The following is a 16783-nucleotide window of genomic DNA, read 5'->3' on the forward strand; positions in this document are numbered from 1 at the left end:
TGAAGAGTATGTTTTTGATAATAATTGGTTGCCCTAATTTGTGACTCTTACACCTTATATACCCCAGTTAGTGTGAGTGGGTGTCTGACCCCTAGTTTGTATGTATCCGGCTTGTTACACTAGTTGTGGTTGCACATGCACAAACAAAATTATTGTGTGTAAATATGAAAATCTATAGAATCACTCTAAAACAAGCACAAATATTAGCAAAAAAACTCATAGAATGAAAGAGAAAAAAGTACTATTTTGGGGAAACTTGTGAGAGAAATTCAGATGTTTACGTTAGCCTATATCTAGAGCCAAATGAGAATGAATCACCTTCAATCATATATTTTGGATATGGTCTCTATTTCTTGTAATTATTTGTGGTAGCACATCAGCTTCATCATAAGAATTGTTGAATGCCTTCATTCATGCCTTATACACTACAAGGGATTCCAAGTATTCCAATTTCTCATACTTTACTTGAAGAAGGTCATCATTGCTAAGTTTCTTGATATATTTATTGGTGTACATATCTTTCATCATCACGAGGTATTACGTCAAAGGCCTTAACAATCTTGTACACTACAAAGGATTTGGGGCATTCCAATTTCTCATACTTTATTGGAAAAATGTCATCATCTCTACGTTTCTTGGTATATTTGTTGGTGTACATGTATGTTGTCAAGGGGTATTATGTCAAAGGCCTTATCAAAAAAGGTTTAAGAGAGAAGGATGTAGAGAGTGGGGTGAGAAAAGAATAATAAAGAAGAAGATTGAATCGATTTGAGATTAGACAAGCACTAATTGAATTTGTCACAAAGCTCTTTGATTCATTTGATGCACAACAAAGAAAGTCCAATACATACACTCAATGTACGAGTGTAATACCCTATATTGGGATGATTGCCCAAAAGTTTTGAGATGAGAACTTAGGGATAATATTGCAGTAAGAAAATTATCTATTGTACATAGGATTTATGCAATCATATAAGCTTCAAAACTCATATCCAATCAAATAAATATATGTATCATGTAGGAGATACCATCAACAAGGTATGATACCATGAAATAATAAGCAAAGAAACCAATGAAATCCCTATAAGGGCCTTAAAGCATGATTTCAGCCATGTTATACTGTTATTTATAGTAGTAGAAAACCACATTTATGCTATCCCAAAATCACCCTAGAGTGGATTGTTCATATACTTGAACCATCCACCTATTGTAGGTGAGAAAATCCTTCAAGTGTTGAGCCTTGTAATAACTAGATATTTAAGTTAAAATCTTAGAATACTAGTATTCAACCTAACTACCATGTTTTGGCATGGTTCTTAAGCTCAAGAGAACCACAATATCCCTTCTTTGCTACCCAAAATAATTCCCTAAGGGTCAAGGATTATTTTCCCTCTTCCTTTTTACCAAGATTTCCCCTTTGCATGAAGTTTTGCCTTCTTTCTTTGCTACAAATGATGCACTTTTCTCCACTTTCCCTTCCCAAAAAAGTCTCATAAGTTTCCACTTACTCCCATACAAATATCACATGATTTCTAACTCTTGATCACCATCTTACTTGAATTTCCCTTTGTTCCTTGATTCCCACCTCAATAGTTGTGACTAAACCATTGAATTAAGACTATGCACTGATTCACGATCTCCAACAACATGTCTTATCATGTCATGTTTATAAACCCTTAATGCATGGAGCTATGGGTTACCATTTGCCTTCATAATATGGACATAAAATCATATGACATCCACCCTCTCCAAACCTGCATATCCTCCACAAACTGTCATTCTTCTGTAGGTTGAGAGCCTTCTTGATCCACCTCAATGTCATCCTTATCATCCTCCTCAACACTGTCTTTGAAAGGACATGTATCTATCCCCTCTACCTCATGTGCATTCGACTCACTTCTCTTGGAGTCTTTTATTTGCTTCCTTGCAATTGGAATCATTAATGCTATTGTATCTAGTTCACTAAGATAATTGGTAGCATTATCATGCACATATCTCACCACAAATGGACCAAACCGCCATTTTGTGACCTTTTGAATAGTGCTAAAGTGATGTCATAAACCACCACTCAATCTCCTTCCTATATGACCCGTGGCTTGAGTATATGCTTCTTGTCATATCTTTTCTTATTGTGAAGCCTTACTGCCCTCAATCTTGGAACTATTGTCTGAATTTATTATGGTCTCCTCTCTAACTATTGAATATGTAGAGAAAGTAGTTCTTCTCTAATTAACCCTTTCTCCCAAGGTAACACACTCCATGTGACAACTGCCTCTTTAGTAGGATATTGTCCTTAAATCAATTTAGTAGACATATATCTAGTCACTGCACTACATGTTGTTTGATCAGCCTATAATGCATATGGTAATAACCATAGCCACTCCTTTGCTCTACCTCTACATGACTTTGCCAATGCCTTGATGAGGTAGGTGGCCCCTCTCACTCTTCCCATTACCCTATGGATTATCAGCTAAAGCAAATGCAAGCCTAATTCCAACTGAGAGAAGAATACACAAGTCCCATATGCATCATTAGGTGAGATTGGAGGTCAATTTTTGGTCATGTAAGAAATTGAGGAGTGAGAAAGTGCTATGCAATTTATAAAATACACCATTGGGAAAAAAAACATCGCAATCTAGGGGAAAATTAGCCCTTGGTGGGTGAAAGCATGATGTGGTGTTACAAGAAAAGGACCAATTTTTTCTATGCCTAGTTGGTGCTTCCATTAATTCTTAATTTGGATTTTTGAGGGAAATTCCTAGATAAGAAAAGTTATCATTGTAAAGAATTTTGATCACATCGCCAACCCAAATGATGTCAAGCTGTGACGTATGTGTATGGTGTTATTATGATAGTGTATAAATGGAGTTTGATCAAGTAGACTTGAGTTTGAACTATTGAGAAATATCCTATCTAGCAAATGAATCTTGCATCATCCAATTGATGGGGCACATGAGATGTGCTAAAGCTTATTGCCCCAAATATAGCATTAGCCCCCTCTAGCCATTAAGCTCTCAACATAGCCATATGCAACAAGCTCTTAGAAATTCTTCAAGAACTCCAAGAATCTTCTTAATTGTGAGCTACTAAAATGTCCAATAACCTACCATTCCTTCTTTATAAATTCTTCAAGAACTCCAAGAATAATGAAAACTAATTGTAGAAAACCTCAATTAGTCACAATTTAAATTGTTTCAAGTCGTGTAAACCAAATCTTGAACTCTACTTACCTTGGATGGTATTGGTAACGAGATCTAGGCTTGAAAAAAACCTTGCCATGAATCAAATTCAAGGTTATGATACCATTGAAATAAACTTAGCCTAGATTGAATTAAAATGATAAGAAAATCAAGAAACAACAATTGAGACAACTGGCCATAGCCATGCCATAGTTGAATATGAATTAAGACTATAGCACAATGAAGCCATGGCTAGGTTGAAGCAAAGGTACAACAAGAATCATAGATGAGAGGATGTTGTAAGAAATTCACCTCTTGCTATGGTGGGCATTGAGTATTTACTCTTAGTTTTGGTGGGGAAGGCAAGAATCCTCAAGCTCTAGAAAAATGGAGAAGTTTACAAATGTGCAAAAAGATATGAGATGATGTGTTACAATGGCACCCTCCAACCTTCTATGCAATCTAATTCCTAAACTAAGGTATAAAATTTGTTTTATTACATAGTAAAGAGAACAACTAAATAGAGTTCCAAGGAGCACAAATGGGTACTAAAAGAGTTTCAAGAGTACCAAATATTTCCAAAACCATCAAGTGCTCCTAAAATATTAATAGGCAGTGCCAATGACAAACCAAGATAAACTACAGAGTGCACCTGCTCAAGCTCTCCTCTTCTCCAAGCCATTTTATGTTCTTAGTAGAACCGAGACGTTGCACCATTCATTGGCTCTCAACTTCCACCACCATGACCTCTGTATCATTACATGGAATTTGCTATTGAAGCTCTTAGAGGCATGCATACGCGTTGTCAGAGGGGTTTTTGTCGAAAGGTCGAATCCATCGGGGATCAAAAGTAGAAGAAAGTAGAGATAGGAGATGGAAGAGAAGATAGAGAACACCCAAGTGGTAAACACGACAAAAAAAAATACAATAAATTGAATCAATATGTATTGAAAGAACCTGGAATCTTTGCACCATTCAAAAGCAATCTCCAAGCATTAGTTCTCTTGGAGCTCCTTCGTAGATCGAAAACGTAGATAAAAAAAATCAGCTCTTTCTTTGCTGCTTGGAACCCAAATCTGATGGCTCCGTTGGCTCTGAAAGGGGGGTAAAACCTTCTTCTTCTTTCAGAGCCAACGGAGCCATCAGATTTGGGTTCCAAGCAGCAGAGAAAGAGCTGATTTTTCTGATCCACGTTTTTGGTCTACGAAGGAGCTCCCAGATCACTCCTTCTTCTTCTTTCAATTCAATCTACAACTTTCAGCTTGTTTACAATGATCGCGAGGTGCGTGATTTCGTCAATCTGTTTTTTTATGAAAAATCTTCTAATTGGTTGAAAAAGCCACTAGTTTTTTGCATGCCATCCTAATCTAGAAGCTTTTTCTAACTTTTTTGGATTTTTACAATAAATAATATAAAAAATATACTAAAATGATCCAAAAACCTAGTATTTCCTGATAATCCATGCAACTCACCCTAGTACTAATGACTCAGATCACATTGACTCTGTAGATCAATAAAGAAGTCGAATGATGATGCATTCCATACTTTTTCACACTGTGTCCTCATAACATCATGACATCCACCCCCTATGAACCTGCACATCCTCCGGTATGTGCCAAAATCCTAGTTGTCACCAAATTTTGAGTTCTCCTCATCCTCTGCAACCATATCCTTTACTTCTTCATCTTCCATATCTTCCTGGCTAGCCCCTGTATCATGGCCACTATTTTCTTCCAATTCTGGCAACTCATAGATAGTAGATTCCCACCTTTTGAATAATTTGATTATTTTTCTTGCTACCGGAAGTTTTATGGCTGTCCCATCCAGCTCATTTAATGCATAAGTAGCATTATCAAACACATGTCTTACCACATAGAGTCCAAACCATCTTTTGGAAACTTTACGCATGGCACTATGTTGGTTATCTAAACTGCTATCATAAACCAATACCCAATCCCCATCTTATATGGTTCTTGGTCTCAGTCTATGTCTTTTGTCAAACCGTTTCTTGTTCTGTATCCTTGCTGCCCTTAACTTTGTAGTTGCTGCCTCTATGTCTTCTGACTTTCTTTCCAACTGTCTAATGCATAAGGCCAACAACTCCTCTTGATTCAACTCCTCCTCCCAAGGTAACATACTCCATGTGACTATCTCTTCTATCGGCATGATAGGTTTTTGACCATACATCAACTCTTAAGGCATATATCATGTAACAATACTATGAGTTGTTCTGTCGGCCCACAAAGCATAAGGGAGCAATCATGGCCACTCTTTTACCTTCTCTCCACATGCTTTTGCCAATGCCTTCACAATAGGTGGATGACCTCTTTCACTTTTTCCATTTCCTTCAGGGTTATATGCTGAAGTTAAAGCAAGCTTTATCCCCAACCGTGCAAAGAAATCATGAGCTTCATCTGCATCCAACTCACCCCTATCTGCTGTAATTTTTCCCACACAGCCATATCGACAAAAGATCTATTCTAAGAGAAAAGTACATACAGCATTTGTCGTCTTAGTATGTAGAGCTCTCCCTTCCACTTGATTAGTCAAGCCTTCACAAGCAAGCACAAGATACCTCATTTTCCAAAGACCTGTAGGCATTGTGACCAAATCGACCACCCACTTAAAATGAAGAGACAATGGATATGTGGGTTGCAATCCATCCCGATGTCTCATAGTTGAATACATTTGACATGTCGTACATGTTTCTACAAAGTGAGCAACATCCTTATACATAACCTGCCACCAATATCTTTCTTTGATCTTTGTAAAAGTACCCCAAACACCTCTATGACCATCCCACAAGCTTTCATGAAATTCTTGCATTACTTTTACTTGTGAAGCTCTGTCACCCAAAACTCGCAATGGCATACCCTGTTTCTTTTTAGCATGTTTTCATAAGTATCCATATTTTAAGAAAACTCCATAGGCTTTCCTCTTGATCTTCTTAAACTCCTCATCTGACCATTCATCTCTCTTTGTTAATGTACTGAGATATTGACCAATTCTCAGCCACTCTCCTGCATATTTGTCTTCCAAAAACACTTCTACACAAGATGCAAAACATCTAAAGTGTCTTCTCTTTGTTGTCCAAGCTTCTGTTAATGCTGTAGCAACACCTTGCATTACTAAATTCACTCTTGCAACATCATTTTCAGCCATAAGAAAGTCATCTTCATCCTCCTCATCCATCATCCCATCTTCATTCTCATAACATGCTCGAGATAACATGTCTGCCACTGGGTTATCTCTTCCTACAATATGCTGAAATTCAGGGTTCAAAGATTTGATGTATGCAATCCACCGAAGCATAACAATGTCCGGGGTAGCACAACTAGTAATCATACCCAATATCGGCAAACAATCAGTCTCAATGACTACATGAGCACCCATAAAATAGTCCTTATCACATTTAAGGGCTATCACAATTCCCCATAATTCTCTTTTTACTTGTGGATATCTTCTCTATCGTTCAGTCAATACTTTTGCACCAAAGCGTATTGCATATCTTTGCCCTTCCTCATCATCTTGCCCAATTGCCCATCCAATCCCGATTGGGCTTGTATCAACAGTAATAATGATAGGTTTTCCATGTGAATAGTCAGTCTTTCTCAACGTTGGAGCAGATTTTAAGAGTTACCTCAATTTCTTCATTGCTTTTTGATGCTTCCTTTCCCAATGAAATTTCTGACCTTTCCTTAGAAGCTGATAAAGAGCATCAGCTACATGTGCAAAGTGAGGAATCCATATCAAATAGAACACACATGCACCCAAGAATCTATGCACCTCTGATACGTTCGTGCATACATCTTGCATTCTATTAATCCCATCTATTTTTGCTGGTGATGGCCTTTGCCCATAAGGCCCACACATATGCCCAACAATCAAAACCTCTTCAACTCCAAAGATAGACTTTTGTCCATAAAGAGTTAAATGCACCTCTTCTAGTCGTGTCAAAATCCTCTCACAATCCACAATATGATCTGCAACAAACTGTCTGCATCCATGAGCATCCATCTCTTCATTCTTTTCATCCATTGCACACCCTTTGATTGGAACATCATCCAATAAGGGCATAGTCAATTGTGGTATAAAATCCATGAGTACCCTATTCATAGGATTTGTCATGTGTGCCACTGAGTTTGTTGCACCGTGTGGGAGAGTACACATTCATACTAACCCCAAAGGAGTCTTCATGGTTGTGATATCCTTGCTTCCAATTGCAAGCTGAAACTGATCATACCCCGAGTAAAGATCACCCAAAGAATAGATTGCTCTACCTACAAAAGCCTCTGCAAATTCATCAACCACAGGACCTACACCCACATTTCTTATGGTCACTTTATTGACCGGTTGCATGTCTTGAATAAGTCTAAAAGCCCCATTCTTTTTGGGCACAATAAACCAACGATTTGAGTACGGGGCTGACGAAGGCTCCAAGATCTTCATGCGAATCTTTTCATTTAGCAAATCCATCATCTTTGCCAAGTAAGCTTTAGGCACTGGAATAGGCCTCAAGTTTCATAGTACATGTGGCACAGTAAAAATGACCATAGGAGAGACAACATTTGGATCCACACAACCTATTTCACTTGGTTGAAAGGCAAATGCCTTCCCATGTCTAGCCAACATTTTCATTAAACAGTTTCTCTCAACAGGAAAAAGAAACCCTTCTACACCAACTTTCAATTCCTATAATGTTTTAGATGTAAACTGATGACCTATATCTTTAGGATCTCATAAGCTTGGCTGTCTTGACACTTTTTCATACATACCCTCACTCTCTGGTGGAAGTGGTAAAGTAATTGGTTTCACCTTTTTGTCAATTGTCTTGTACTTTGTCTCCACAAGTGCTTCAGCCCATTGTAATACTTCTTGCTGAGCAAACAATGCTATAACATCATACATATCCAAAAAACATACTGACAACACTCTGTTTTCAGCCCCATTTTCTGTATGTATAGTTGCTGAAATTTCAGCCATAGTGTCAGCAATATTCAGCCCATAAAAGATGCCTGAAATGCCATCATTTTTAGCTAACAACCCCAATGCTCTCAATTTCTTAATAGCCCGTTTCATAGATATGCGTTCAGCCCTACACATAGCTTCCATAGGCCAACATGAACTATTTGCTGTAAACTGAGAATTACCAATAGTAAATACATGCTTCATTTCATCAAGAGGCGAGGACACCCTCTGAACAGCACTACTGTAGCCCCGCATTATAGAAGTGCTTAATGAAAGTTGAGGTCTTTGAATTCCCTTGTATTTGGAACCAAAGGAGACTCTCGAAGCGTATCACGATTTCTAGGATGATTAACACAAATAGTAAGAAATTGAACTGCTTTTCTCCCATCCTTGCTTCTGACTCTTGCATAAGCAGAACCATCATCAAGCACCTTTGTTTCCATATGCACACTTGTAATATAGGGCTGTCCCAAAATCACTGCGTATGAGGAATTATCTTATACAAAGAAGTCTTGCTCTTCATGTACATCACCAATTGTCACTTTTACATTAGGACATGCAGCATAGAGCTTCCCTGAAGAATTATTTGTAGCCCTCATTCACCAACCATGATCAGTATCTACAGGCCATGCACCATTTTCATACAATCCACGCTCAATGACATTTATCTCAGACCCATGGTCAAGTAAAGCAACACAAGGAGTTTCACGCTCCCCTATTTTCACTACCGTTTCAGTGGTAGCTCTAGCCCAATGATTTCTTGTGTAGTGACTTTGAGGAATAAATCCTAGAGTCTCTTCTCCATATTGTTGCATATTCCTTACTCCACCATGCATATTGCTACAAGACATTGCATTTTCAACCACTTTCTTCTCTTTTCCACATGTTGTCCAACTGATTAGTAGCTTCCTGCATAGATAATCCAGTACTTACTTCATGCTCATATTCAGCACACATTCCCAACAAACCAGTTTCCTCTTCAAATTGCAGTAATGCACTAGTGGTATCACCAAGAAACTAATGCTTCCTTTTAATTATGTCAATGATCTCATCATGAAACTCTCGCTTGGCAATGCCAAGCACCTCTCCCAAGGTAAATTCCACCCACCCGAATGTTCAAGATCCGTTCTTCAAGAACCTTCTTAAGATCATCTGTGGTTGTCTCAATGTCAGATTGCAACTTATATCCTGGGTTGCTTGCCCTTCTTTTTGCCCTCTTGTTTGTTATCTTGTTTTTGCTTTTGACTGACCTCTTCCATAGCATGCTCAGGAGGTGGCTGATTTGCAGCTTTAGGCTGATCCACACTTCTTCTTGTCATTCTTTTAGATGTCCCTACAATATCTTCATCTCTTTTTTGGTCCACAAGTACATCCGTGTTTTGTACCTTTGCTAAATATGCATACATTGAATATGCATCTACCGGTGATTCCCAACCATTAATGCCACGAATGTCTTGTCTTGCATGAGACATTTAACTATCAGTGACCTTTCTCTTTTCAGATGTATGTAAAGCATGTGTCCATATTTCAGCCTTTGGACCAACCATCACTTGGCCATGCATTCTATCTAACTGTAGACCAAAAGTAGAAGCGTGTATCACCGCATAAGCATTTCGGACAGCCAAGTCTTCCAACAACTTCTCCATACCTCCCTTTCCAAAATTCAAAGCAAGGGGCAATCCCATTTCTTGTGCATGGATCTTGCCATCTTTCCAAAAGATAAGCTATCGTACCAAGGCCTCTTGATAGGCAGCACAATCCTTTCTCTCGTGCTGTAAACTGTCACACCACATACATCTTTTTCCAAGCTTAGGGGCTGTTGCCCGTCCCCTTTCCTCTTGTCCTTTTTCATCCAATTTTGCAACCTTCAATTGAAGATCCCACATCCCTTTGACCAATTCATCCAAGAAATCTTCCCTAACAGAGGGAACATGTGACGTGCCCGCTCATCGGCTTTCCAGGCACTCTTTTAGCGGTCTATCAAGAAACAAATCTAAGCGTCACTGCCTGGCACTCCCAGGGAATATTTTGAGTTTTTTCGCCTAGGGTTTCCTGAATCCGCATCGCAACGGAACGTTCACGACCAAACCCACTAGGATCGACCTGAAATTCGGGTTCCTAGTTGTCAGGGTCTCCTATTAGCATTCTAGCGTCAGGTTTTGGACATCCTACTTTACGCAGAGATACCCAATCCGAAGCAGATCCATGCTGCACTTGGTTCAAAGAGAATGGGAAACGAGAGGGATGCGTTGCTCAACCTCTCTACCCATAGGGCATAGTCCCATTTCAGTCCCCTAAAACGGCATGAATCGAGGTTCTATCCTAACAATTTCTAAGGTCGAAGACGGTAAACCTTGTGAGAAGCCTCCCAGTTCTCTGGGACCACCCTGCCGTAAGATGGACCCGTTGGGGGTTCTGCCCACGCGCTTCCCTTAATAGCTTTAGTTTTCTAATTAGGTCTTGCCACATTTATGTGTGACACTTAAAGTCAGCTTCATTAATTAAGCCTTTTAGGGAACATTGTTCGTTCGCATAACTTATAGCACAGACACGAAAACAGAGCAAAGCAATCTACTCACAAACAAGATCAAACAAGTTCCTTAACTAATCTTTAAGTTAATCTTTGTCTCCCGCCCATATAGGAGAAATTATGTTTCGCTTTTGTCTAACAGAAGTATCCCTTCTGCCCTGCAGAAGTAACTGGTCCAATTCACATGGCACCAAAAACTCAATACTTTATCTAGAATAGGATCTCCCAACATGCCTAGATGTTGGGGGCCACGGAGGTCTTCAACTCCATTCTTGACCTAGCAAGGGGTGTCCAGAGCTCCAACTGACCCACAAGTTGTCTAGGAGCGAAACATCATTCCCGTGGTTGGCCTTTTCACCACTCGACCTTCGGCCCATGAATCGAGCAGTGCCCTCTCGGGTTAATACGCGGTGCGACCATGGAGGTGATCCACCGGTACAATATATCCTTCCTTAACTAAATCCTTTAAGAACCAAGCACAAACAAGGCATTCAGTCTAATATCATTTTCCAAGAAAACATTCCTTTATTCCCATGGCGACTTGTCATCACAGACCCTTGCCATGCATTTACCATAAATCACAAGCACTTGGAATAATCATCCAAACAACAACTAACAATCGGTTGAGGTAAAAACATTTAGGATGTTGTTCGATCAATCAACAAAACCAATTGCATTCTTTCCAAAACAATGCAAGAGTAGATGATATAATATTTTCCATTGTATATTTGCTCTCCCCCTTGGGATCTAAGAGCAATATTATGCAAAAATGTTCTTAACACTTCTTTCCTTCGGCTAGGGCATATGTTAAGGGTTCAAACACTATTCATGATGTAAGTTCTATAGATCACTTACCTTGCTTGATAACCCAATCCTCGATTTGGATTGGAAAAAGTCATCATCATCGGACGGAACTCAAGACATCTTAGTTTTAACCCTTATGATTAATTTCTTGTACTATCTCTTAATCAAGTAATGAGGCAACAAGAAAACTATCCTCATATATAAAAAATGTTATAGGCATATCGTGTAAATACTTGATAAGATAAGTGTGAGATTATCTCAAGTAATTAGACTTTAACATGCCTTGCCTTGAGCTAGAATATAATTCTTCTTAATATTTGGGCTCTTAAGCTAAGTACTTTTGAAGTATCTAAACTTCAAACTAGTACTTTCTATTCGTGATTCTCAATATGATATTCTTTTAGTAATTATGCTATTTATAACCCTTGACTATACTTTAATCTAGCACTTGTATGCAAAACCTTTTAATGTCATTCTTTTGATGACTATGTCATTCATAACACTTGACTAATTCTTCCTTGTAATTGCCCTATTAGCAAATAAGTCATATGTAACTAGGTACAATTATCTTCCCTTGATATATGCACTTCACAAACTCCATCTTCCGAGTAGGTGAGATGAAATTTATCATTTTCCATGACCTATACTCGTGCAATAGTATGGGGCCTAACGTATCTCATACGAGAATCAAAGCAAGCATCTAATTTGAAAATACATTACTTACGACCGGAACCGCAGTTGGATTGACAGTGATGCCTTTGACCGAAGCCTTGTTGCTGGTTGCAGGATTGTCACCCGCACGTGACATTCTTCGCTTGGAGGCCATCGTCCGCAAGTAAACTCAAGAGATTAAAAAGGTAGATAGATTCAAGATGGGAGATCGTAAGAGAAGATGGTTAAGTCAAGGATCGAGATAGAGGGAATTGAGCTAATTCTCTTGCAACCTCTCGGGGTGACTCTTCTCTCTCTCTCTCTCTCTCTCTCTCTCAAGCTCTCTTTCAAGCTCTTTCTCACAATCTCTTGGAGGAGTATCCTCCTCTCTACCTCTCTCTCGCAGCCTCTCGGGGTCTCCTTATCCCTTTTCTTATGCCTCTCCCATGCCTCATATTTATAGTGAATTTGAGAAGAGGGCTTGTGGTTGAGAAGTGGAGCTCTTTGTGGAGGGGGATCTTGGAAAGATCAGTTATCTGATGCTCAAATCATAAATATGATGGTTCCATTGGCTCCGAAAGGGGGGTAAAACTCCAAGGCACTTGCTTAGAAAGCTCTCAGTTCACTCCTTCTTCTTTTGTCTGTTCGAAGTGCTGTCCACTGCCTGTGTACTGGATCGCGGCGCGCGCGATTTCGCAATTCCTCTCTTAATTTTTTTATTTTTATAAAATCTGCAAACTAACTAAAATATCTCTTGTCTTTTCTTTTAAATGACATCCAGTTTCTAAAAATCTCCATATCTTTTTTTAGGATAATATCTAAAATATACTAGCTTTGCCCAAAATCTAATGTATTTGGACCATCCAAACTATACTCATGAACTTTGTGATTAATATAACTCATAAGTCTCGTTCACGTTGTAATTTACGTGAAGGGTGACTATGGTCCTTTTCAATCCGAGAAAAATATCAGATTTATGACTCTCGATTTTTCTTTAAAAAAATATTTTAAATTAAATAAAAATTATTAATAATTAATATTTGTTAGTTTTTACTTTAGTTATTCTTTAGTTAGTAATCTTACTAACTTATTAATTGACTAACTAACTTTCGAACTAACCAACTAACTTTTATTGTGCGGAGATATTACATCCTCCTCCCCTTAGAGAAATCGAGATGTCCTCATCTCGAGAGAAACCGGGGGTATCATCCATGAACCTGTGGGGTATGGACCACCATGCTTTCGTTGTGCTACTCTGATCACTCACAGGCATACGGTCTTTTGAAAAAAAAACAACCTATTGTATTTGATATATCCGAGTCTTGATGACAAGATAAAATTTATTGTAATTACATCTCATGGATATATTCTAGGTTTTTCCTAAGCACTTGGTATATATTAGATCACTGGAGCTTGTACGGCTTATTGCTTGTAAGCTCAAGTTCTCTTCGAGTTCTGTTGGGACAATTGATATAGTTATGTCCAATGTTGTGGCACTCAGGGCATCAATGTTTAGGGTGCTTTGGACATTCCCTTTTGAAATGACCTAACTCCCTACAATAGAAACATTGCGGAGCTTTATCACTTGTGGTCACAAGATTCTTGGTTGTCCTTGGCAAGATTTTCTTCTTTAGACCAAAGTGTCCTAGGATTCTTTTTGCAGGTTGGAGTGGTCCTTTATCTTGGAAACTACATTTCCAGATTGTCCTATCTTTAGTTCGGGACTGAGCTCCATGGACAATTGGCTTTGCTTGTAATACTAAAGAATACTTCCAAGCTTCGACATTCTGGTAAGACCTAATCTATATTAGTTGAGAATAAATGACTTAAGAGAAATTCATTGTATATTATAACTATTATTCCTTGCAAGAGTATCTCTAATCATTTGCGAGTTCTAGGCTCAAAATAGATGCGACTCATATTACTCAAGTTAACTGTAGTCACAAGAGTAAGGTTTATTCCAATACAAGTTGTATTTCATGACGATAAAATTTCTAGGATTTTTAATAATCCTGAAGTGGTGTAGTAGGTTCTAAGTCTTCGTCTTCATCTGATTCCTCTATATATCCGAAGACTGCACTTGTGTAGCTTCGTTTTCTTGGAGGCTCCGTATCTGTTGGACTTAAGTTAAGTTAGGGCAATCTGCTTGGACATGTCCTAGTTCATTGCCATGGAAACATTGACGGTAGGGACATCTCCTACGGATGTGCCCCATCTCTCCACATGTATAGCATCTCTTACCCAGATCTCGAGAGTCATCTTTACTACAATTTCCCGATTTAAATTCTTGGATGATTGGATTCGCTCGGAGTAATGTGTCTTGCAAGTCTGTTGGATGCATTGCTTCAAGACGATGGTTCAAAGGAGTGTTTAGGCCATGGCAAAACTTGGATACTTGTTGCACAATATCCATAGGTGGTACGTATTTTAGTAGGGTTACAAACTTTGAGTAGTAAGCTTCCAGAGTTAATTCTAGTTTCTTTAGCTTGAAGAATTCATTCATCTTCAAAGTTTGGTAGGTTGGCGGAAGGTATCGTCTGCGTACAGCATCTTTCAGCTGAACCCAAGTAACAGCGGCTTTAGAAATACCTTCATCTTTGCACCATTGCTTCCACCATAATCGACCCTGGCCAACTAACTTAAGTTTGGCTATCATTGCTTGATTAGTAGAGGCAGATCCCGAAGCAAAGAAATAGTCATCCAACGACTCAATCTATATCTCTGCCTCTGCTGCAATGTCTATCCCTTCTCCATCAAACTCGGGTGCCTTAATTTGCTTGAGAAGGAATTTCTTCTCTTGCATGTCAACATTCGTGGGTGTAGAAGGTGCCTAACAATCAAGCCATACTACTTAGATTATTTTGTTTAGGATATGTCTACAAACCATACATTAATCAATCACGTATCATTACAAAGTTTGGCTCTGATACCAACTGTGCCATCGGCTTTCCAGGCACTCTTTTAGCGGTCTATCGAGAAACGAATCTAAGCGTCGCTGCCCGGCACTCCCAGGAAATGTTCCGAGTTTTTTTGCCTAGGGTTTCCTGAATCCGCATCGCAACGGAATGTTCACAATCGAACCCACTAGGATCGACCTGAAATTCGGGTTCCTAGTTGTCAGGGTCTCCTATTAGCATTCTAGCGTCGGGTTTTGGACATCCTACTTTACGCAGAGATACCCAATCCGAAGCAGATCCATGCCGCACTTGGTTCAAAGAGAATGGAAAACGAGAGGGATGCGTTGCTCAACCTCTCTGCCCATAGGGCATAGTCCCATTCCGGTTCCCTAAAACGGCATGAATCGAGGTTCTATCCTAACAATTTCTAAGGTCGAAGACGGTAAACCTTGTGAGAAGCCTCCCAGTTCTCTGGGACCACCCTACCGTAGGACGGACCCGTTGGGGGTTTTGCACACCCGCTTCCCTTAATAGCTTTAGTTTTCTAATTAGGTCCTGCCACATTTATGTGTGACACTTAAAGTCAGCTTCATTAATTAAGCCTTTTAGGGAACAGGGTTCGTTCGCATAACTTATAGCACAGACACGAAAACAGAGCAAAGCAATCTACTGACAAAAAAGATCAAACAAGTTCCTTAACTTATCTTTAAGTTAATCTTTGTCTCCCGCCCATATAGGAGAAATTATGTTTCGCTTTTGTCTAACAGAAGTATCCCTTCTGCCCTGCAGAAGTAACTGGTCCAATTCACATGGCACCAAAAACTCAATACTTTATCTAGAATAGGATCTCCCAACATGCCCAAATGTTGGGGGCCACGGAGGTCTTCAACTCCATTCTTGACCTAGCAAGGGGTGTCCAGAGCTCCAACTGACCCACAAGCTGTCTAGGAGCGAAACATCATTCCCGTGGTTGGCCTTTTCACCACTCGACCTTCGGCCCATGAATCGAGCAGTGCCCTCTCGGGTTAATACGCGGTGCGACCATGGAGGTGATCCACCGGTACAATATATCCTTCCTTAACTAAATCCTTTAAGAACCAAGCACAAACAAGGCATTCAGTCTAATATCATTTTCCAAGAAAACATTCCTTTATTCCCATGGCGACTTGTCATCACAGACCCTTGCCATGCATTTACCATAAATCACAAGCACTTGGAATAATCATCCAAACAACAACTAACAATCGGTTGAGGTAAAAACATTTAGGATGTTGTTCGATCAATCAACAAAACCAATTGCATTCTTTCCAAAACAATGCAAGAGTAGATGATATAATATTTTCCATTGTATATTTGCTCTCCCCCTTGGGATCTAAGAGCAATATTATGCAAAAATGTTCTTAACACTTCTTTCCTTCGGCTAGGGCATATGTTAAGGGTTCAAACACTATTCATGATGTAAGTTCTATAGATCACTTACCTTGCTTGATAACCCAATCCTCGATTTGGATTGGAAAAAGTCATCATCATCGGACGGAACTCAAGACATCTTAGTTTTAACCCTTATGATTAATTTCTTGTACTATCTCTTAATCAAGTAATGAGGCAACAAGAAAACTATCCTCATATATAAAAAATGTTATAGGCATATCGTGTAAATACTTGATAAGATAAGTGTGAGATTATCTCAAGTAATTAGACTTTAACATGCCTTGCCTTGAGCTAGAATATAATTCTTCTTAATATTTGGGCTC

The sequence above is a fragment of the Lygodium microphyllum genome, chromosome 29 (genome assembly GCF_053477565.2).
Source record: "Lygodium microphyllum isolate KBCC chromosome 29, Lygodium_microphyllum_v1.1.10, whole genome shotgun sequence".
Lineage (NCBI taxonomy): Eukaryota > Viridiplantae > Streptophyta > Polypodiopsida > Schizaeales > Lygodiaceae > Lygodium > Lygodium microphyllum.